The sequence below is a fragment of the Lissotriton vulgaris genome, chromosome 10 (assembly GCF_964263255.1).
Source record: "Lissotriton vulgaris chromosome 10, aLisVul1.2, whole genome shotgun sequence".
Taxonomy (NCBI): Eukaryota; Metazoa; Chordata; class Amphibia; order Caudata; family Salamandridae; genus Lissotriton; species Lissotriton vulgaris.
The window spans coordinates 578638516-578661794 of record NC_141698.1 but is presented as its reverse complement, the minus strand read 5'-3'; positions in this window follow the sequence as shown (position 1 = coordinate 578661794).

Genomic DNA, 23279 nt, shown 5'->3' with positions numbered 1-23279 from the left:
TTCTCACAGGATTTATTTTAGGTTATGGTACACTATAGCAAGTCAGTGATCTGATAAGTTAAGGGAGGAAGGTTTATGCTACGGTTCATGGGAATAATAAAAACTATGAATAACAGATTCTAACATCTTCATTTTAGCACACCCCTAGCAGTTAACCTATAGAGAACTCCAGAATGTTATTATCAACTACTCCTTCAAACAAATGTATAAGTCTCAAATAATGGGCTAGGTCCTTTCATCTCACCACCTTAGTCTTCAGCTGGGCATCCTGTCTACATTGCTCCCTTTTCTATTCCATGATACATGTATCCTACTGCGTACTAGGAAACTGGTTGGCCCTCATTTCAGATGACATCCTGCTGTAGCTTTGTGATGTAATGCACCACTTGACCAATCACCCTGGCTTAAGATTACACCGGAGGACCAGACAACAGCAATTCCACACTAGGTAACTATCTGTGAATATTACTGCACAGCAAGTAGGAGGTGTAATGGGAAAGTACACTGCACCATTGAGAGCATTGGACTCCTATTTAAAGAGGGATAGAGTTAGAAGAAGCAACTGATTGGCCCTCATGTCAGAAGACATCCTGCTGTAACTTTGTGATGAATTGGCACCACTTGACCAATCGCCCTTGCTGAAGATTACACCGGAGGACCAGAACACAGCACTTACACACTAGATAACTATCTGTGAATATGACTGCACATGAAGTAGGAGGTGTAATGGGAAAGTACACTGCACCATTGAAAGCATTGGGCTCCTATTTAAAGAGGGCTAGATTAGGAAGAAGCAACTGATTGACCCTCATGTCAGAAGACATTCTGCTGTAGCTTTGTGATGTAATGGCACCACTTGACCAATCGCACTGGGAGACGATTACACCGGAGGACCAGACATCAGCAATTACACACTAGGTAAGTATCTGGGAATATGACTGCACAGCAAGTAGGAGGTGTAATGGGAAAGTACTCAGCACCATTGAAAGCATTGGGCTCCTATTTAAAGAACACAGTTTCTAAACAGCAGTCCATCTTGAGTATCAGAGTCCCACTCACAGAGAGCAGGGAAACAGGTTAAATAGCTTCCTTCCATCTCAAAGTAAGTTAATTGCTCTAACCTAAGACACCTCATTCCAGCCTGAAAGATGGTAATTACCGTGGAGGACATATTGCCTGCACAAGTATCTAAAGAAGATTTTGTCAGACGCATAGACAGTCAAAGTCTTTGATAAACTATCATGATGGCCATAGCGTCATCCATATTGCTACCGTCTTAGAAGATTATATTTATGCGGAAGACCCCACTAAAAGGCACTGAGAGCCATCAGATGCTATGAACTTTTTATTAATGGCAAAATGATTAAATGAGATTTTGACTTACCATATATATTGATCGAGGCATGGAGGAGGCTGAGGAATGAGCTTTTTTTTTTTTTTTCTCAGCAAGCGGAGAAATATTCCTCTGCAACACTGCCTCTGCTGGCCATTCAGTATAATCTGCAGATAGAAAAGTCCACTGTTGGTCAAATTTAAGAGTTTGAATATTTCCAAACCAAATGCAACACTACCAAAAAATGATTTTTATAAAGCCTCAATTATTAGTACTATGGCGTATCTAATATTGTGAAAATCCAAAGCTCACTAAAAATTATAATCTCAATTTTGATTTCAACCTGGCTGACTTCTTCCAATCCTATGTCTCATTTGCTGGTACTCTCTACACAACTCTAGCACCTATATGAGGACTTAGATAGAAAGATCTCTTTGGCAGCCCAAGAGATAGCCTACCCTTCTCACAGGATTTATTTTAGGTTATGGTACACTATAGCAAGTCAGTGATCTGATAAGTTAAGGGAGGAAGGTTTATGCTACGGTTCATGGGAATAATAAAAACTATGAATAACAGATTCTAACATCTTCATTTTAGCACACCCCTAGCAGTTAACCTATAGAGAACTCCAGAATGTTATTATCAACTACTCCTTCAAACAAATGTATAAGTCTCAAATAATGGGCTAGGTCCTTTCATCTCACCACCTTAGTCTTCAGCTGGGCATCCTGTCTACATTGCTCACTTTTCTATTCCATGATACATGTATCCTACTGCGTACTAGGAAACTGATTGGCCCTCATTTCAGATGACATCCTGCTGTAGCTTTGTGATGTAATGCACCACTTGACCAATCACCCTGGCTTAAGATTACACCGGAGGACCAGACAACAGCAATTCCACACTAGGTAACTATCTGTGAATATTACTGCACAGCAAGTAGGAGGTGTAATGGGAAAGTACACTGCACCATTGAGAGCATTGGACTCCTATTTAAAGAGGGATAGAGTTAGAAGAAGCAACTGATTGGCCCTCATGTCAGAAGACATCCTGCTGTAACTTTGTGATGAATTGGCACCACTTGACCAATCGCCCTTGCTGAAGATTACACCGGAGGACCAGAACACAGCTCTTACACACTAGGTAACTATCTGTGAATATGACTGCACATGAAGTAGGAGGTGTAATGGGAAAGTACACTGCACCATTGAAAGCATTGGGCTCCTATTTAAAGAGGGCTAGATTAGGAAGAAGCAACTGATTGACCCTCATGTCAGAAGGCATTCTGCTGTAGCTTTGTGATGTAATGGCACCACTTGACCAATCGCACTGGGAGACGATTACACCGGAGGACCAGACATCAGCAATTACACACTAGGTAAGTATCTGGGAATATGACTGCACAGCAAGTAGGAGGTGTAATGGGAAAGTACTCAGCACCATTGAAAGCATTGGGCTCCTATTTAAAGAACACAGTTTCTAAACAGCAGTCCATCTTGAGTATCAGAGTCCCACTCACAGAGAACAGGGAAACAGGTTAAATAGCTTCCTTCCATCTCAAAGTAAGTTAATTGCTCTAACCTAAGACACCTCATTCCAGCCTGAAAGATGGTAATTACCGTGGAGGACATATTGCCTGCACAAGTATCTAAAGAAGATTGTCAGACGCATAGACAGTCAAAGTCTTTGATAAACTATCATGATGGCCATAGCGTCATCCATATTGCTACCGTCTTAGAAGATTATATTTATGCGGAAGACCCCACTAAAAGGCACTGAGAGCCATCAGATGCTATGAACTTTTTATTAATGGCAAAATGATTAAATGAGATTTTGACTTACCATATATATTGATCGAGGCATGGAGGAGGCTGAGGAATGAGCTTTTTTTTTTTTTCTCAGCAAGCGGAGAAATATTCCTCTGCAACACTGCCTCTGCTGGCCATTCAGTATAATCTGCAGATGGAAAAGTCCACTGTTGGTCAAATTTAAGAGTTTGAATATTTCCAAACCAAATGCAACACTACCAAAAAATGATTTTTATAAAGCCTCAATTATTTGTACTATGGCGTATCTAATATTGTGAAAATCCAAAGCTCACTAAAAATTATAATCTCAATTTTGATTTCAACCTGGCTGACTTCTTCCAATCCTATGTCTCATTTGCTGGTACTCTCTACACAACTCTAGCACCTATATGAGGACTTAGATAGAAAGATCTCTTTGGCAGCCAAGAGATAGCCTACCCTTCTCACAGGATTTATTTTAGGTTATGGTACACTATAGCAAGTCAGTGATCTGATAAGTTAAGGGAGGAAGGTTTATGCTACGGTTCATGGGAATAATAAAAACTATGAATAACAGATTCTAACATCTTCATTTTAGCACACCCCTAGCAGTTAACCTATAGAGAACTCCAGAATGTTATTATCAACTACTCCTTCAAACAAATGTATAAGTCTCAAATAATGGGCTAGGTCCTTTCATCTCACCACCTTAGTCTTCAGCTGGGCATCCTGTCTACATTGCTCCCTTTTCTATTCCATGATACATGTATCCTACTGCGTACTAGGAAACTGATTGGCCCTCATTTCAGATGACATCCTGCTGTAGCTTTGTGATGTAATGCACCACTTGACCAATCACCCTGGCTTAAGATTACACCGGAGGACCAGACAACAGCAATTCCACACTAGGTAACTATCTGTGAATATTACTGCACAGCAAGTAGGAGGTGTAATGGGAAAGTACACTGCACCATTGAGAGCATTGGACTCCTATTTAAAGAGGGATAGAGTTAGAAGAAGCAACTGATTGGCCCTCATGTCAGAAGACATCCTGCTGTAACTTTGTGATGAATTGGCACCACTTGACCAATCGCCCTTGCTGAAGATTACACCGGAGGACCAGAACACAGCAATTACACACTAGGTAACTATCTGTGAATATGACTGCACATGAAGTAGGAGGTGTAATGGGAAAGTACACTGCACCATTGAAAGAATTGGGCTCCTATTTAAAGAGGGCTAGATTAGGAAGAAGCAACTGATTGACCCTCATGTCAGAAGACATTCTGCTGTAGCTTTGTGATGTAATGGCACCACTTGACCAATCGCACTGGGAGACGATTACACCGGAGGACCAGACATCAGCAATTACACACTAGGTAAGTATCTGGGAATATGACTGCACAGCAAGTAGGAGGTGTAATGGGAAAGTACTCAGCACCATTGAAAGCATTGGGCTCCTATTTAAAGAACACAGTTTCTAAACAGCAGTCCATCTTGAGTATCAGAGTCCCACTCACAGAGAGCAGGGAAACAGGTTAAATAGCTTCCTTCCATCTCAAAGTAAGTTAATTGCTCTAACCTAAGACACCTCATTCCAGCCTGAAAGATGGTAATTACCGTGGAGGACATATTGCCTGCACAAGTATCTAAAGAAGATTTTGTCAGACGCATAGACAGTCAAAGTCTTTGATAAACTATCATGATGGCCATAGCGTCATCCATATTGCTACCGTCTTAGAAGATTATATTTATGCGGAAGACCCCACTAAAAGGCACTGAGAGCCATCAGATGCTATGAACTTTTTATTAATGGCAAAATGATTAAATGAGATTTTGACTTACCATATATATTGATCGAGGCATGGAGGAGGCTGAGGAATGAGCTTTTTTTTTTTTTTCTCAGCAAGCGGAGAAATATTCCTCTGCAACACTGCCTCTGCTGGCCATTCAGTATAATCTGCAGATAGAAAAGTCCACTGTTGGTCAAATTTAAGAGTTTGAATATTTCCAAACCAAATGCAACACTACCAAAAAATGATTTTTATAAAGCCTCAATTATTTGTACTATGGCGTATCTAATATTGTGAAAATCCAAAGCTCACTAAAAATTATAATCTCAATTTTGATTTCAACCTGGCTGACTTCTTCCAATCCTATGTCTCATTTGCTGGTACTCTCTACACAACTCTAGCACCTATATGAGGACTTAGATAGAAAGATCTCTTTGGCAGCCAAGAGATAGCCTACCCTTCTCACAGGATTTATTTTAGGTTATGGTACACTATAGCAAGTCAGTGATCTGATAAGTTAAGGGAGGAAGGTTTATGCTACGGTTCATGGGAATAATAAAAACTATGAATAACAGATTCTAACATCTTCATTTTAGCACACCCCTAGCAGTTAACCTATAGAGAACTCCAGAATGTTATTATCAACTACTCCTTCAAACAAATGTATAAGTCTCAAATAATGGGCTAGGTCCTTTCATCTCACCACCTTAGTCTTCAGCTGGGCATCCTGTCTACATTGCTCCCTTTTCTATTCCATGATACATGTATCCTACTGCGTACTAGGAAACTGATTGGCCCTCATTTCAGATGACATCCTGCTGTAGCTTTGTGATGTAATGCACCACTTGACCAATCACCCTGGCTTAAGATTACACCGGAGGACCAGACAACAGCAATTCCACACTAGGTAACTATCTGTGAATATTACTGCACAGCAAGTAGGAGGTGTAATGGGAAAGTACACTGCACCATTGAGAGCATTGGACTCCTATTTAAAGAGGGATAGAGTTAGAAGAAGCAACTGATTGGCCCTCATGTCAGAAGACATCCTGCTGTAACTTTGTGATGAATTGGCACCACTTGACCAATCGCCCTTGCTGAAGATTACACCGGAGGACCAGAACACAGCAATTACACACTAGGTAACTATCTGTGAATATGACTGCACATGAAGTAGGAGGTGTAATGGGAAAGTACACTGCACCATTGAAAGAATTGGGCTCCTATTTAAAGAGGGCTAGATTAGGAAGAAGCAACTGATTGACCCTCATGTCAGAAGACATTCTGCTGTAGCTTTGTGATGTAATGGCACCACTTGACCAATCGCACTGGGAGACGATTACACCGGAGGACCAGACATCAGCAATTACACACTAGGTAAGTATCTGGGAATATGACTGCACAGCAAGTAGGAGGTGTAATGGGAAAGTACTCAGCACCATTGAAAGCATTGGGCTCCTATTTAAAGAACACAGTTTCTAAACAGCAGTCCATCTTGAGTATCAGAGTCCCACTCACAGAGAGCAGGGAAACAGGTTAAATAGCTTCCTTCCATCTCAAAGTAAGTTAATTGCTCTAACCTAAGACACCTCATTCCAGCCTGAAAGATGGTAATTACCGTGGAGGACATATTGCCTGCACAAGTATCTAAAGAAGATTTTGTCAGACGCATAGACAGTCAAAGTCTTTGATAAACTATCATGATGGCCATAGCGTCATCCATATTGCTACCGTCTTAGAAGATTATATTTATGCGGAAGACCCCACTAAAAGGCACTGAGAGCCATCAGATGCTATGAACTTTTTATTAATGGCAAAATGATTAAATGAGATTTTGACTTACCATATATATTGATCGAGGCATGGAGGAGGCTGAGGAATGAGCTTTTTTTTTTTTTTCTCAGCAAGCGGAGAAATATTCCTCTGCAACACTGCCTCTGCTGGCCATTCAGTATAATCTGCAGATAGAAAAGTCCACTGTTGGTCAAATTTAAGAGTTTGAATATTTCCAAACCAAATGCAACACTACCAAAAAATGATTTTTATAAAGCCTCAATTATTTGTACTATGGCGTATCTAATATTGTGAAAATCCAAAGCTCACTAAAAATTATAATCTCAATTTTGATTTCAACCTGGCTGACTTCTTCCAATCCTATGTCTCATTTGCTGGTACTCTCTACACAACTCTAGCACCTATATGAGGACTTAGATAGAAAGATCTCTTTGGCAGCCAAGAGATAGCCTACCCTTCTCACAGGATTTATTTTAGGTTATGGTACACTATAGCAAGTCAGTGATCTGATAAGTTAAGGGAGGAAGGTTTATGCTACGGTTCATGGGAATAATAAAAACTATGAATAACAGATTCTAACATCTTCATTTTAGCACACCCCTAGCAGTTAACCTATAGAGAACTCCAGAATGTTATTATCAACTACTCCTTCAAACAAATGTATAAGTCTCAAATAATGGGCTAGGTCCTTTCATCTCACCACCTTAGTCTTCAGCTGGGCATCCTGTCTACATTGCTCCCTTTTCTATTCCATGATACATGTATCCTACTGCGTACTAGGAAACGGATTGGCCCTCATTTCAGATGACATCCTGCTGTAGCTTTGTGATGTAATGCACCACTTGACCAATCACCCTGGCTTAAGATTACACCGGAGGACCAGACAACAGCAATTCCACACTAGGTAACTATCTGTGAATATTACTGCACAGCAAGTAGGAGGTGTAATGGGAAAGTACACTGCACCATTGAGAGCATTGGACTCCTATTTAAAGAGGGATAGAGTTAGAAGAAGCAACTGATTGGCCCTCATGTCAGAAGACATCCTGCTGTAACATTGTGATGAATTGGCACCACTTGACCAATCGCCCTTGCTGAAGATTACACCGGAGGACCAGAACACAGCACTTACACACTAGGTAACTATCTGTGAATATGACTGCACATGAAGTAGGAGGTGTAATGGGAAAGGACACTGCACCATTGAAAGCATTGGGCTCCTATTTAAAGAGGGCTAGATTAGGAAGAAGCAACTGATTGACCCTCATGTCAGAAGGCATTCTGCTGTAGCTTTGTGATGTAATGGCACCACTTGACCAATCGCACTGGGAGACGATTACACCGGAGGACCAGACATCAGCAATTACACACTAGGTAAGTATCTGGGAATATGACTGCACAGCAAGTAGGAGGTGTAATGGGAAAGTACTCAGCACCATTGAAAGCATTGGGCTCCTATTTAAAGAACACAGTTTCTAAACAGCAGTCCATCTTGAGTATCAGAGTCCCACTCACAGAGAGCAGGGAAACAGGTTAAATAGCTTCCTTCCATCTCAAAGTAAGTTAATTGCTCTAACCTAAGACACCTCATTCCAGCCTGAAAGATGGTAATTACCATGGAGGACATATTGCCTGCACAAGTATCTAAAGAAGATTTTGTCAGACGCATAGACAGTCAAAGTCTTTGATAAACTATCATGATGGCCATAGCGTCATCCATATTGCTACCGTCTTAGAAGATTATATTTATGCGGAAGACCCCACTAAAAGGCACTGAGAGCCATCAGATGCTATGAACTTTTTATTAATGGCAAAATGATTAAATGAGATTTTGACTTACCATATATATTGATCGAGGCATGGAGGAGGCTGAGGAATGAGCTTTTTTCATTTTTTTCTCAGCAAGCGGAGAAATATTCCTCTGCAACACTGCCTCTGCTGGCCATTCAGTATAATCTGCAGATGGAAAAGTCCACTGTTAGTCAAATTTAAGAGCTTGAATATTTCCAAACCAAATGCAACACTACCAAAAAATGATTTTTATAAAGCCTCAATTATTAGTACTATGGCGTATCTAATATTGTGAAAATCCAAAGCTCACTAAAAATTATAATCTCAATTTAGATTTCAACCTGGCTGACTTCTTCCAATCCTATGTCTCATTTGCTGGTACTCTCTACACAACTCTAGCACCTATATGAGGACTTAGATAGAAAGATCTCTTTGGCAGCCAAGAGATAGCCTACCCTTCTCACAGGATTTATTTTAGGTTATGGTACACTATAGCAAGTCAGTGATCTGATAAGTTAAGGGAGGAAGGTTTATGCTACGGTTCATGGGAATAATAAAAACTATGAATAACAGATTCTAACATCTTCATTTTAGCACACCCCTAGCAGTTAACCTATAGAGAACTCCAGAATGTTATTATCAACTACTCCTTCAAACAAATGTATAAGTCTCAAATAATGGGCTAGGTCCTTTCATCTCACCACCTTAGTCTTCAGCTGGGCATCCTGTCTACATTGCTCCCTTTTCTATTCCATGATACATGTATCCTACTGCGTACTAGGAAACTGATTGGCCCTCATTTCAGATGACATCCTGCTGTAGCTTTGTGATGTAATGCACCACTTGACCAATCACCCTGGCTTAAGATTACACCGGAGGACCAGACAACAGCAATTCCACACTAGGTAACTATCTGTGAATATTACTGCACAGCAAGTAGGAGGTGTAATGGGAAAGTACACTGCACCATTGAGAGCATTGGACTCCTATTTAAAGAGGGATAGAGTTAAAAGAAGCAACTGATTGGCCCTCATGTCAGAAGACATCCTGCTGTAACTTTGTGATGAATTGGCACCACTTGACCAATCGCCCTTGCTGAAGATTACACCGGAGGACCAGAACACAGCACTTACACACTAGGTAACTATCTGTGAATATGACTGCACATGAAGTAGGAGGTGTAATTGGAAAGTACACTGCACCATTGAAAGCATTGGGCTCCTATTTAAAGAGGGCTAGATTAGGAAGAAGCAACTGATTGACCCTCATGTCAGAAGACATTCTGCTGTAGCTTTGTGATGTAATGGCACCACTTGACCAATCGCACTGGGAGACGATTACACCGGAGGACCAGACATCAGCAATTACACACTAGGTAAGTATCTGGGAATATGACTGCACAGCAAGTAGGAGGTGTAATGGGAAAGTACTCAGCACCATTGAAAGCATTGGGCTCCTATTTAAAGAACACAGTTTCTAAACAGCAGTCCATCTTGAGTATCAGAGTCCCACTCACAGAGAGCAGGGAAACAGGTTAAATAGCTTCCTTCCATCTCAAAGTAAGTTAATTGCTCTAACCTAAGACACCTCATTCCAGCCTGAAAGATGGTAATTACCGTGGAGGACATATTGCCTGCACAAGTATCTAAAGAAGATTTTGTCAGACGCATAGACAGTCAAAGTCTTTGATAAACTATCATGATGGCCATAGCGTCATCCATATTGCTACCGTCTTAGAAGATTATATTTATGCGAAGACCCCACTAAAAGGCACTGAGAGCCATCAGATGCTATGAACTTTTTATTAATGGCAAAATGATTAAATGAGATTTTGACTTACCATATATATTGATCGAGGCATGGAGGAGGCTGAGGAATGAGCTTTTTTTTTTTCTCAGCAAGCGGAGAAATATTCCTCTGCAACACTGCCTCTGCTGGCCATTCAGTATAATCTGCAGATGGAAAAGTCCACTGTTAGTCAAATTTAAGAGCTTGAATATTTCCAAACCAAATGCAACACTACCAAAAAATGATTTTTATAAAGCCTCAATTATTAGTACTATGGCGTATCTGATATTGTGAAAATCCAAAACTCACTAAAAATTATAATCTCAATTTAGATTTCAACCTGGCTGACTTCTTCCAATCCTATGTCTCATTTGCTGGTACTCTCTACACAACTCTAGCACCTATATGAGGACTTAGATAGAAAGATCTCTTTGGCAGCCAAGAGATAGCCTACCCTTCTCACAGGATTTATTTTAGGTTATGGTACACTATAGCAAGTCAGTGATCTGATAAGTTAAGGGAGGAAGGTTTATGCTACGGTTCATGGGAATAATAAAAACTATGAATAACAGATTCTAACATCTTCATTTTAGCACACCCCTAGCAGTTAACCTATAGAGAACTCCAGAATGTTATTATCAACCACTCCTTCAAACAAATGTATAAGTCTCAAATAATGGGCTAGGTCCTTTCATCTCACCACCTTAGTCTTCAGCTGGGCATCCTGTCTACATTGCTCCCTTTTCTATTCCATGATACATGTATCCTACTGCGTACTAGGAAACTGATTGGCCCTCATTTCAGATGACATCCTGCTGTAGCTTTGTGATGTAATGCACCACTTGACCAATCACCCTGGCTTAAGATTACACCGGAGGACCAGACAACAGCAATTCCACACTAGGTAACTATCTGTGAATATTACTGCACAGCAAGTAGGAGGTGTAATGGGAAAGTACACTGCACCATTGAGAGCATTGGACTCCTATTTAAAGAGGGATAGAGTTAGAAGAAGCAACTGATTGGCCCTCATGTCAGAAGACATCCTGCTGTAACTTTGTGATGAATTGGCACCACTTGACCAATCGCCCTTGCTGAAGATTACACCGGAGGACCAGAACACAGCAATTACACACTAGGTAACTATCTGTGAATATTACTGCACAGCAAGTAGGAGGTGTAATGGGAAAGTACACTGCAACTGCATAAATATCTCAGTGGGTCTATGACTGGCAGGTTGAGTATCTGAGTGGTTCTGTCAGTGGGTGTGTGGGTCTGTGAGTGAGACTGTACATAGCCACATGAGTCTCTGATTGTAGAACTAACTGGGTGCATAAATCTGGGGGTTATGAGTGGCTGTGTGAGTGACTGTATGGGTGTGTGTCTGAGTAGGCCTGTGACAGGATGTAGGAGTGTCTAAGTAGATCTGCAAGTGGGTGCATTAGTGTCTTAATGGGTCTGAGAGGGAGATCATACGTCCGAGTAGATGAATGAATGGGTGCATGTAGGACTGGGAGTGCAAGTGTCTTGATGGGTCTGTGATTGGATGCATAAGCCTTGACTGGGTGGGTGGGTGCATGTATATCTGAGTGTCTGAGTGTAGGAGTGAGTGCGTCCATAAGTCTCTGAAAGGGTCTGTGACTGAGTGTGCGAGTGACTGTATGGGCCTCTGAGTGGGTGTAAGAGTCCTTGAGTAGGTATGAGATGGTATGCATGAGTCTATGGCTGAGTCTCTAAGAAGGTGCAGGAGTCTGAATGAGGCTGCACATGGTGTGTGACTCTTCAACTGAGTATGTGAGAGGGTGCATAGGTACCTGAATGGTTATATGAGCGAGTGGATCAGTTTCTGAGTATGTATGTGACTTGTGTGAGTGGACATGTGAATAGGCGAACAAGTGTCTGAGCGAGTTTGTGAGTGCGTACATGTGTGTGAGTGACCGGCAAATGTGTACAAATATATAATTTGTTTATATTTTCGCCAATATTTGCGATGTTGCTGCAATATTTGCGATGTCCCAATGATTTTAGACTGGGGCAGCACTGGCCGTCACGGCGTCGTCAACACGATTATCACATGCAATAGGAAAAAAATAATTTCGACATAACTTTAGTCACTAACACACCCCTTTCTCAAACATGGGGTCAGAGTATCGCCACCCTGAACCCTTATATTAGCTTTCAGACAAAATTTCAGCCCCAGGGACCGTTCCTGGATGATAAAAATGATGCCCGCAACTTTGTTCATGTTACGTCCAGCCAATCAGAGCATTCCCGTTTGCGTGTAAATTCATGATTAATTGTGACACCATTGTGAAATATCCACGGGCAGAGATATAGCTAGAATTTTCAGCTTAAATTGCTCAAAAACTACTGAACAGATTAGAACCAAAAAAAAAAGCACAATCTGTGTAATATCTACCTTTCTACCAGATTAGTAAATTCGACCACGCAGTCGTATAGGAACATTGCAAATGCACCCTTTTTTAACACCCTTATTTCTCGGTCCTCGCTGCACGGAACACCCCCAAACTTTCCATGGCAACCAGAACCTACATCAACACTTCTTTTCCCGGAAATTTTCTGGTCAAACAATGCTAAGTAAAAAAATGCTTTTCCTATGGAAGCTAAGTCTTAATTAGAACTGCCTACTGGCAACCACCAGTAAGCTGGATAGAATATAGTTTTTTTTTTTTTTACAGCAACTTGAAATACAGCAGTATAAACTAGCGTGTGTGTGCGCGTGTTAACAGGGCATAACAGTGCTCCATGTTTTAAAAGAATCTAGGCTACATATAAGATACACAGGAAAACTAACTTGCCTCTTAGTTCACTGTTGGTATGGTCATCAGAGTGGTGGAATTATGGTAGCAAGGGCATATTTTACTGACTATCACTTTTAATAGATGCTTCTCAATTTAGGGATACAATGTGATGTAGTAAGGTGAGACACTTTCACATGTTAAAGAAATACAAATATATGAATTTTGAAAAAGCCTTAACCTTATTTTTACATGAGGTTTGCTGCATGATTTAAGTGTCAAGCAGTCAAACAGGTCTGTGGCTCACCTCATGTTTGGATTCCTAGGGCCATGCCAGAACCCTGGCTTGGCTCCATTTTCCATCCCCTAGCTTTGCACATCCTGCCGAGCGTATGTAGAGATGGTTGAAGCAAAAAACAAAATAGTTGTGGAACATGAACATTTACAATTTCATAAATCCCTCAAATAATTTGTTGCACACACAATAAAGCTGTGTGTATTGTGGGGTGCACTGGTAGAAAGAAGTTTCATTAAGTTGTGTGGTCAAGCAAAATTAGTGTGTTTTTCAAAAAAGTGAGGAGAGCAAAGAGAGAGAACTGGGTCACGGACTCAGGAAAATTTACATTATTTTCTGCAAACTCCTAATACAGGCCCTTTGCACTCTAGTTCAGCTCCACCTCTTATCCCTTAGCTCCCCCAATAGAGCGGGTTCCAGGTTACACCCCCTTTTGCAGTCCTCTCACCCACCCCTTTAGCAAGGCCTTCATACCGCTCATCGGTGCTCAGCCTGGGATGGAAAGGGGGTCTCAGGTTACTCCACATGGCTCTTCTCCACACCGAAGGCTCAGCTGAAAGCTCTGCTGGGCCTCATACATGGCTGCTCTTTGTTCTAACACCATGTGGAAATCAAAAAGGAAGATGGTCCTGTAATCATTCAGACATCATCTGTCTGATGAGTTAAGCCGAGCTATTCCTGTAATTACCTGCGAAAGTCATCCTAAGCCATCCTTAAGTATGTGTATAGGGCGAAATATTCAAATGAGATGACTCTAGTCAGAGAAACTACTATAGGATTAGTTTCATATTACTTCAGTGTGTTTGATGATCATTTACTCCTGAAAGATGAGCTCATGATTATTTCAGGATTAGGCTGGATTACTGCAGGATGAGGTCCGGATTATTTCAGTGGAAAACATGCGATGATCTTGTACTACTGCAGAATGATCTCATGAGGACTTCCAGATTAGGCAGAGTTAATCCAAGATGGTCCTATGAGTATTTTTATGATGGGGCTATTTTATTACAGAACGATCTTGTGAATACTTCAGATTGAGGCTGCTTCACTCAAGGATGATCCCAAAATAACTTTAGAATGGGACTGTACTAGTCAATGATCTCTCAGGATGGAGATGTTTAACCCTAAAATGGGATCTAGCTGTATTACTGCATGACGATTACAAGAGGCAGATGCATTACTTCAAGACAGTGTTCACCAAACTGAGTCACTAGCTGGTTTTTGGAGGGTTGCAAAATTCGTAACAATAAATAAAGATGCCTGTAAATTCAGTGTTTAACTTGTCACATTTGCCAGTGATTCAAAGACAGAGGTCAATGTCAAGCTGCTTTGGTATTTTAACATGGAGATTGGTGTGTCCTTTTCTTTCTAAGACAACAAATTGAGTTTGTTTTTTTAAAGTCACCAAGTGACCAAGGATTGTTTTTTCAAAATACTAAACAAAATGCAAATACCTGTAAATGAACAATACGCATCCAGTAGTCAGGAAAGCAAACATGAAGAACTTTTTTGTAATTCGGAAGTGTACTGAGAACAGATTTTATTAGGATCAAATCATGATAGTGACTTGAAGCACCAATGTTAAATATTCACAGAAAACTGATTTCCACAGGGTATAATTTGAGTGCTACATCATTTTATCATTAAACCTATGTCTGAGCAAGTATAGTGGTCATTTCAATGGAAAATGAGCTGTCCATAAACGTAAATTCACTACCACATGATGCTTTAGTTACATCCAAAAATCACCTCACCTCATTAAAAGGTAGGCGAGACACAAACATTTGTCGTTCTGAAAAGTGGGTTGTGGTTCTGCAAATGTTTGGGAACTACTTCTCTAAGATGATCTTAAGAGATGTATGTGAAATAATAGAATAAGCTTTACTATGAATTGGTTTCTATAAAATGGTAAATACAATTCAGCCTGATAACTTCCATTCAACAGTTTAGATTAAATGGTTTCTCAGTAATTGTATTCCATGAAATTGATGTTCTACGAAATCACATACAACCAAATGGATACATTTTGTTTGACATTCTATGAAAGTTCCTTATGTCTGTTATGACTATAGAGCAAACAACAACTGCAACCCCCCCCCCTTCAAAAAAAGAGGGAATTCTTTGACCAGAAGAAAAGCACTCAAAAACTGTTCTATGGGGGCATGCGCTGCCCATTGTTACTCTGAACAGATACTCAGTATCCATTCAGTAGGGTACAACCACAAGGAACTATTGGGATTGTCAGAAAGCAACAATTCAGAATTAATGTAAAAGGCTGTGATCAGACCTTTCCGATTGGCTTATAGGAAATAATTCATACTAACACTGTTCTTGGTCGACAAGTCACAGATTGTGATTAAAGGGACTGGCAGGTATTTCCTTAGCAGTTAATGGACCATCAAGGAATACTTTCAGTTCACTATTGTGTGTGCATGGCCTTACATGCGAAGACTTCAGGATATCTTTAGGCTGGTCACCAATTTCCTTTGAAACTTATTTGTCCCCTCCTGTGAGCTATCCCTTCTTGTAGCATGTCAAGTCACCCAACTATGCCTTCACCTAACTAGCATTCACTCCTTATATTTATCCCTACTCTCAACAATTCCCATCATGCATCCCATGTCCTTTCTTACCAACTGTACAATGCACCTCCCATCTGTCACAACTCCTTTCACCCAGTCAACCACCAACTACATCGCACCCTTTGCGCCTATTCCCTGTTCTCATGGCTGCCCCTTGGCTTATGCCTTGAATTCAGAGCCCTTTCCTATTTAATTCCATGTTCTCCCTCCAGCAATGTCAACTCATTTCTTCTCTCTAGTTACTTTTTATTCAATACATATTTTCAAACTGGAACACAGCCAACGCGTTTCGTTCCAGATGCTTACCAGAGGGAACTTCTTCAGGGCTCCTATATGTTCAACTGGTCAAGTAACAGAAAATATGTATATGTTTAGGAATTCAGACCCAATGGGGCAAAAAGTTAGCCTCAATCACGGTATAATAGGCGAGGTTTCTAACGACTTTGGAGAGTAGGCATGAAAATGTATCTATGCAGTAGAGTCGAACTGTAAGTAGGGTCCAAAAATCATCTTTTCATGATGGAGTGTCTTCTCGTAAAGTGACATGATAACCAGCATTCCTTCTCTCATCTACAATTTAGTTCTACTGAGACGGTCCCAGCTACATTCTTTTACCAGTTCTCCCAATATCTATCCAGTGCCAATCATTCCCTATCCACTTGTCAGTAAAAATGCCATGTTCTACCACCAGTCTTAATCCAAAACCCATTCAAACTCACCCTCTTCCAAGAACCATATCTCACATTATTGATAAGGCTGTCACAACAGCCAGCTGCCTTTTGTCAGCGCGCCTTCTTTTCTGACAGATTTAAAGTAATCTGCATGTCACAAATTCAAAACACTGCAACACAAACTCAATTTTCCATCCTTCTGAGATTGGTATGATGAGAGGGTAACAGCGAAAAAATCATGTGAAACTTTTAAAACATAAAAAATATTGTATGAATAAAACCTGCTACCCCATAACTACCTAAAGTATTCAGTCACTTTCACCAGACTATCTACCACCCATCATCATCCACAGTAATCAAATGTCATTCATTTATGGAACTTATATCACATAATACTTTCTGGGACATGATTTACAAAATGGTTTAAGGGTTGCTTACTCTTGGGATTCGGGAAATCTGTGGGTTTGTAATCACAAAAAAAATGTCAATTATTAAAACCAGGTAACAATCAGAAAACGATTTCTCAATTGTTAAATGGGCAGGGGTGGGCGGAACTTGCAGAATTGGACAGCGTGGAGGTACATACCCCTCAGTGAGATCCCGCGGAGTTCATCCAATGGACAGAAATGGATACTTTCAGCTGTGATTTAGCACCAGAAGACTTGAGGCAGTAAAAATCACTGCAAACAGCATCACACAGCATGCCCGATGGTGTAGCTACTCAAGTTGATTTTACTGCTGCTGAAGTAGATTTTCTTGTGTAGCAGCAGCCTTCCAATTAGCAATATCTCCCCGGATGTCCTCCTAGTGACTGGATATCGTGCTGGGGAACACCGGATATCGAGCTGGGGAACACCGGATATCGAGCTGGGGAACACCAAATCTCGCTCGCCAACTCACCGTCCAGAAGCCAACTGCAAAAAATAAATTCAACCAGGTGGTGCTTGGCGGAATATGGCCGGAAGTCCTTGTTTCCCCCAAAACACACCAATTACGCCAGTGGAAGTGAATATTTTGCCCATCCCTGAAAATGGGTTATGTAAACATTAATGAATCACTAATGGAAGTGACGTTTTAGGAGCATCCCTTCCAAATACAGAATCTTTAAGAGATTTTTGCAACCAAAATCCAGTTGCTACCATTGACATTTTTCTTCCAAATCAATTGGTGTTGTCATTGGCAAACGGGAAGTGGTCTCCAAGGAATGCTTCCCCTTAGAGAATGATGACAAATGTTTTTTAGTATAAGGCCGTGGTTACCAAACTGTGCGCCGCGGCACCCCAGTGCGCCGTTATGAGTTGCCAGGGGCGCCGCGGCACGATGTGGGAAATTGCAGTGGCAGCGCTAGAAATTTAGAAATGCCACCTGCATAATCGTGTAAAATCCGCCACTTTAAGGTAACTGGAATGGAAAGAAAGGGTAGTCTGATCTTTAAGCAACATGCAGAGTGGAGATGCAGGGGCTCTTAGAAGGGGTGAAACAGCAAGGCCTCATTAACATGCAAATGGTCTTTTAAAGACCTGTGAAGTGCTCCGGTGTGGCTGTGTGTGAGCCCAGGAAGCCGTCTTATCCCTGGGCTGCCACACACTACTGAGGGAGGGGACTGTGGGTGGCTGAAGCCCTTTGAGTCCAATGGGTGTTACGCCCCGAGTCTGAGGGCACAGAGAACAGGCATGGAGATAATGGACAGAGGGCACAAAGGGAGCAGACATGGAGGAAAGGGGCAGTCTCAGGGCACAAAGGGAGCAGACATGGAGGAAAGGGGCAGTCTCAGGGCACAAAGGGAGCAGGCATGGAGGAAAGGGGCAGTCTCAGGGCACAAAGGGAGCAGGCATGGAGAAAAGGGGCAGTCTCAGGGCACAAAGGGAGCAGGCATGGAGGGAAGGGGCAGTCTGAGGGCACGAAAGGAGGAGGCATGGAGGAAAGGGGCAGTCTCAGGGCACAAAGGGAGAAGGAATGGAGGAATGGAGGAAAGGGGCAGTCTCAGGGCACGAAAGGAGCAGGCATGGAGGAAAGTAGCAGTCTCAGGGCATGAAAGGAGAAGGCATGGAGGAAAGGGGCAGTCTCAGGGCACGAAGGGAGCAGGCATGGAGGAAAGGGGCAGTCTCAGGGCACAAAGGGAGAAGGCATGGACGAAAGGGGCAGTCTCAGGGCACAAAGGGAGAAGGCATGGACGAAAGGGGCAGTCTCAGGGCACAAAGGGAGCAGGCATGGAGGAAAGGGGCAGCCTCAGGGCAAGAAGGGAGCAGGCATGGAGGAAAGGGGCGGTCTCAGGCAGTCTCAGGGCACAAAGGGAGAAGGCATGGAGGAAAGGGGCAGTCTCAGGGCACGAAGGGAGCAGGCATGGAGAAAAGGGGCAGTCCCAGGGCACAAAGGGAGAAGGCATGGAGGAAAGGGGCAGTCTCAGGGCACAAAGGGAGAAGGAATGGAGGAAAGGGGCAGTCTCAGGGCACGAAAGGAGCAGGCATGGAGGAAAGTAGGAGTCTCAGGGCATGAAAGGAGAAGGCATGGAGGAAAGGGGCTGTCTCGGGGCACGAAGGGAGCAGGCATGGAGGAAAGGGGCAGTCTCAGGGCACAAAGGGAGAAAGCATGGAGGAAAGGGGCAGTCTCAGGGCACAAAGGGAGCAGGCATGGAGGAAAGGGGCAGTCTCAGGGCACAAAGGGAGCAGGCATGGAGGAAAGGGGCAGTCTCAGGGCACGAAGGGAGCAGGCATGGAGGAAAGGGGCCGTCTCAGGGCACGAAGGGAGCAGGCATGGTGGAAAGGGGCAGTCTCAGGGCACGAAGAGAGCAGGCATGGAGGAAAGGGGCGGTCTCAGGCAGTCTCAGGGCACGAAGGGAGCAGGCATGGAGGAAAGGGGCAGTCTCAGGGCACAAAGGGAGAAGGCATGGAGGGAAGGGGCAGTCTCAGGGCACAAAGAGAGCAGGCATGGACAGAAGGGGGAGTCAGAAGGCACGTATGGAGATGGCACGGACAGAAGGGGTAGTTGGAGGTCACGAAGAAAGGCGGCAAGCACAGAAGGGGCAGTCTGAGGGCTCGGGGGCAGGCATGGACAGAGGGGGAAGTCAGGGGTATGGGGGCAGGCACGGACAGAAGGGTAGTCTGAGGGCACGACAGAAGCAGGCATGGACACTAGGAGCGGACTAAGTGCGAGAAGGGAGCATGCATGGAGAGAAGTGACAGTCTCAAGACACGAAGGGGACAGATCTGGGTAGAGGAGGCAGGAGAGGTTACGAAGGGAGCAAGTATGGGCAGAACGGGCACTACTAGCGCAGGGCCAGCCACAAGGCATAAAACAAGAGACGTGGAGACATCCAGGGGCAGGGGGAGAAGGTTGGCAGGGTTCTGGCAGACAGGAGGAGAGGGTTGACAGGGGTGTATTAAATTAATTTTGGCGTGCCAGTTTGCCTGTTGGGTGCATTTTTCCTCCAGTATGCAATGATAACACCAAGTGGCTCCGTCTTAACTTGGTGGAATTTAACTCCAGATTAACTGAGAGTTCTACTGGGTTTGGTCTAGAATAGATTAGAAAAATGACAATGGCTCTGTCTGTAAACGCAAATCTGAAGATGTTTTTTTAAACAAAATACACCTTTTTTTAAATTTCAATATAAATGCATATTCCCTATATTCAATAGGGAATATGCATTTACAACTAAATACAAAGAAAGTGTATATTGTTTAAAAAAAATCTTCAGATTTGCGTTTTCAGACATTTTTCTTATCTATTCTAGACCAAACCCAGCAGAACTCTCGGATGGTCCCTGAAAGGGGAAGGCATTAAAATATTATTGAAACATCAGTATGGTCACTGGCTTCAATACAGCCTCCCACGCCCGAGTTCACAACGTATTTACATTCTCGATGAGAGAAAACGTATCAACACATAAAACAAAAGTTTGTTTTTCCCTTTTACAACTGTTATCTTTTTATTTTGTTACAAATATGATTAAATACCTTCATTGCATCCCAATTAATTTAAGGAAGACAACTGGAAGTACTCCTGAGGTCGGGCTTACATCCCCACCCACCCGTCCACCGGTAAATAAATGGGGGGAGCCACGGCCAACTGCCTATTCGGTCAACGGAGCCACGGGTCAAAAAAGTTCGGGAACCACAGGAATAAGGCATTAGTTCAATGTTACCACTGCCTACTACTAAAAAGTTTAACTTTACAGTTTTTTTTAAGTGTGACCAGCTTCCTGCCTCTTGAACTATAATGAAGTAGGTCAGATTGCGACCCAAGAGGATTCTGAATTTCGTGAACCAACCTATTAGTATGTAGGTTCACAAAATTATTTGGGATCCCTTTTCACAAATTCGTAAATCAGACCCCAGGATCAGAAGCTTTTCTATCATTGTTTATATTTCAATTCCGTTTTATGTGATTGTGTTTTATTGTTGTGACAAAGCCATAATTTCAAATTATGTCAACAGAATGCTACTTAGCGATTTTGAAACAGGACACCCCCTCAGAAAATGGCTGATATATTTATTGCAGAGGCCTTGGGAACTATTAGAGAGCCACCTATCCTGAAGATCTGCATTTGACCTTCAAAGTAAGACTGAGGTACCGGGTTTTTAGGGACCCGGCGGTGCCAGGGGGAACACCCAGAGACCTCTTGAGTTCTTCCTGTTCTGGACCACAGAAACACAGTCTTCTAGGTGATGTCAAGGATCGAGTTAATTGGCTGCAACCAAGTAACAAGTGTCCTAGAAGTACAACAGCACGGTGTGTATATTCTCAGGAGACTGTTCGTTTTTACAGAGCCAGCCTTCTCTTTTTATACACAATATTACACTTCAGGCAAGAATTCCTAGTTTTACAGTTTGGTCATATACATATTTTCACAACAAAGGAAAAGCAAAGTCATGATGGCAAGCCCATATTTTCGTTTGTCCAGTTTGTGATAGATTGCCCAGCCAGGTCAAGAACTTCCATCAGATATCGATGAACCCCCAATAAAATCGGGCACCTCCTCCTTGTAAAACTAGACATAAAGAAGAAACAGGGACAGGTGTGTGTATGATAAAGCGTGGTTTGTATGCGGTGAATGGTTTATGACATGTTGTGCCTTGATGCTAATCTCGCTCGGCCATTTGGGTTGGGGACTGCCCGAACAGGTTTGGCTGGAGGCAGTGGAGTCAGCTTGCCCAGGTCACAGAGGAGTCAAGAAAGGTGGACGTGTCCTTTCAGATCGAATTCGGCCTCGGTCAATTGACTATGTAAGGGCAACCACAAGATGGATGCCGCTCACAAAATGGAACCCGAGGGTTCAAGACAGAAACTACGATTTAAGGGTGATTCAATCACTCGATTATGACGCAAATGCATAGGTATAATGTCCCAATCATTACCGGTCTGCCGATACCAAATTTGTCATGATATGATGATATTTTCTGACAAGAGTGTTGGGCTTCGGTACCACCTTATAGCAGGGTCCATAATTTTCAGAACCACAAGAAGCTTCACCATACAACCCCCTAAGTTCACTGTGGGATCGTTTACATTCATGACAGTGCCTTTGGCTCTAATAGGACTCCCTTTTATCACAATGTGATATCAGTACAATGCAAAGAGTCTATATGACACATCAATTTTCAAGTTTGGCGATAGGTAAGACCTTTTAATAGGACTAAATTTCGATGAATATTATACTTAAGTATTGAGGCTCTCGGCCAGCCCAGGTTAAAGCAATGGCAGGTCTCCATAAGGACTTTTGTAAAGTGCCAGCATTGTGGACTGTGTTGGCTGAAGCCTGCAGTTTAGTGATCTAGAGGACCAAGGGAAAAGGGCTGGGAGGGTTGTTCTCAGTTCATGTGTGCACTGGCTGGACTACTATTGTATTAGACATGAATTGCAATCTGCAGACACTTTCTCAACTGGAGGAGCACGGAAGACCAATGTAAATTGATACTTGTATAGCGCACTACTCACCCGCAAGGGTCTTAAGGCGCTTGTACGAATACCGCTGTGGAACCCATCCTGGCTTTCCCTGTGAGGCGTCCACTCCTGGGCACCCCTAAGGTGGAGGCCAGGCATCCTTAGCGTTGTGGGGTGCCGTTGTGGAGATTAAGCAAGCTATTGCCCAGAGTTAGAGTGGAACTCCATGATTGGATTAGGCACCGAGGCGAGAATTATCAGGTCAGTGGAATTTTGAGCCCAAGACCCACCAAGGCGGGGAATTGAACCCTGGTCCCGGGATAGAACTCTGCATCATGGTCTGCCGCTCTAACCATTGAGCCACACTTCTCCACATGTAGAAGGAGGTAGGAAGCAGACAGAGCGGTAAACCATGAAAGATGGGTGTGTGAAGGAAAAACAGATAAATAGAAGGAGAGATGATGTGGGAACCAGACAGATAGGGTAAAGCAGAGATTGGAGTGGAAGGAAGGAAAAAGATGCAAACAAAGTGGAAAGAGGGGGAAGGCAAGAAAAGTAGAACTAGAAATGCTAGTGTAAAGGTTGAGAGAAAAAAAGAAAAAAGGGAAAGACAAGAAAGTGAAAAGCAATTAGTGAGAGAAGAGAGCTGAAAGAAGAAAAATGGGCAAGGCATGACAGGAGAATGGAGAGCAGGAAAGGAGGGTGGGGGGCAGGGGAGGAAGAAAAGCAGATAGTGAGGGAGAGCGAGAAAGCGTATACTTCCGCGTCATAAACCAGTAGTAAAATAAGTAATGTTGAGGGAG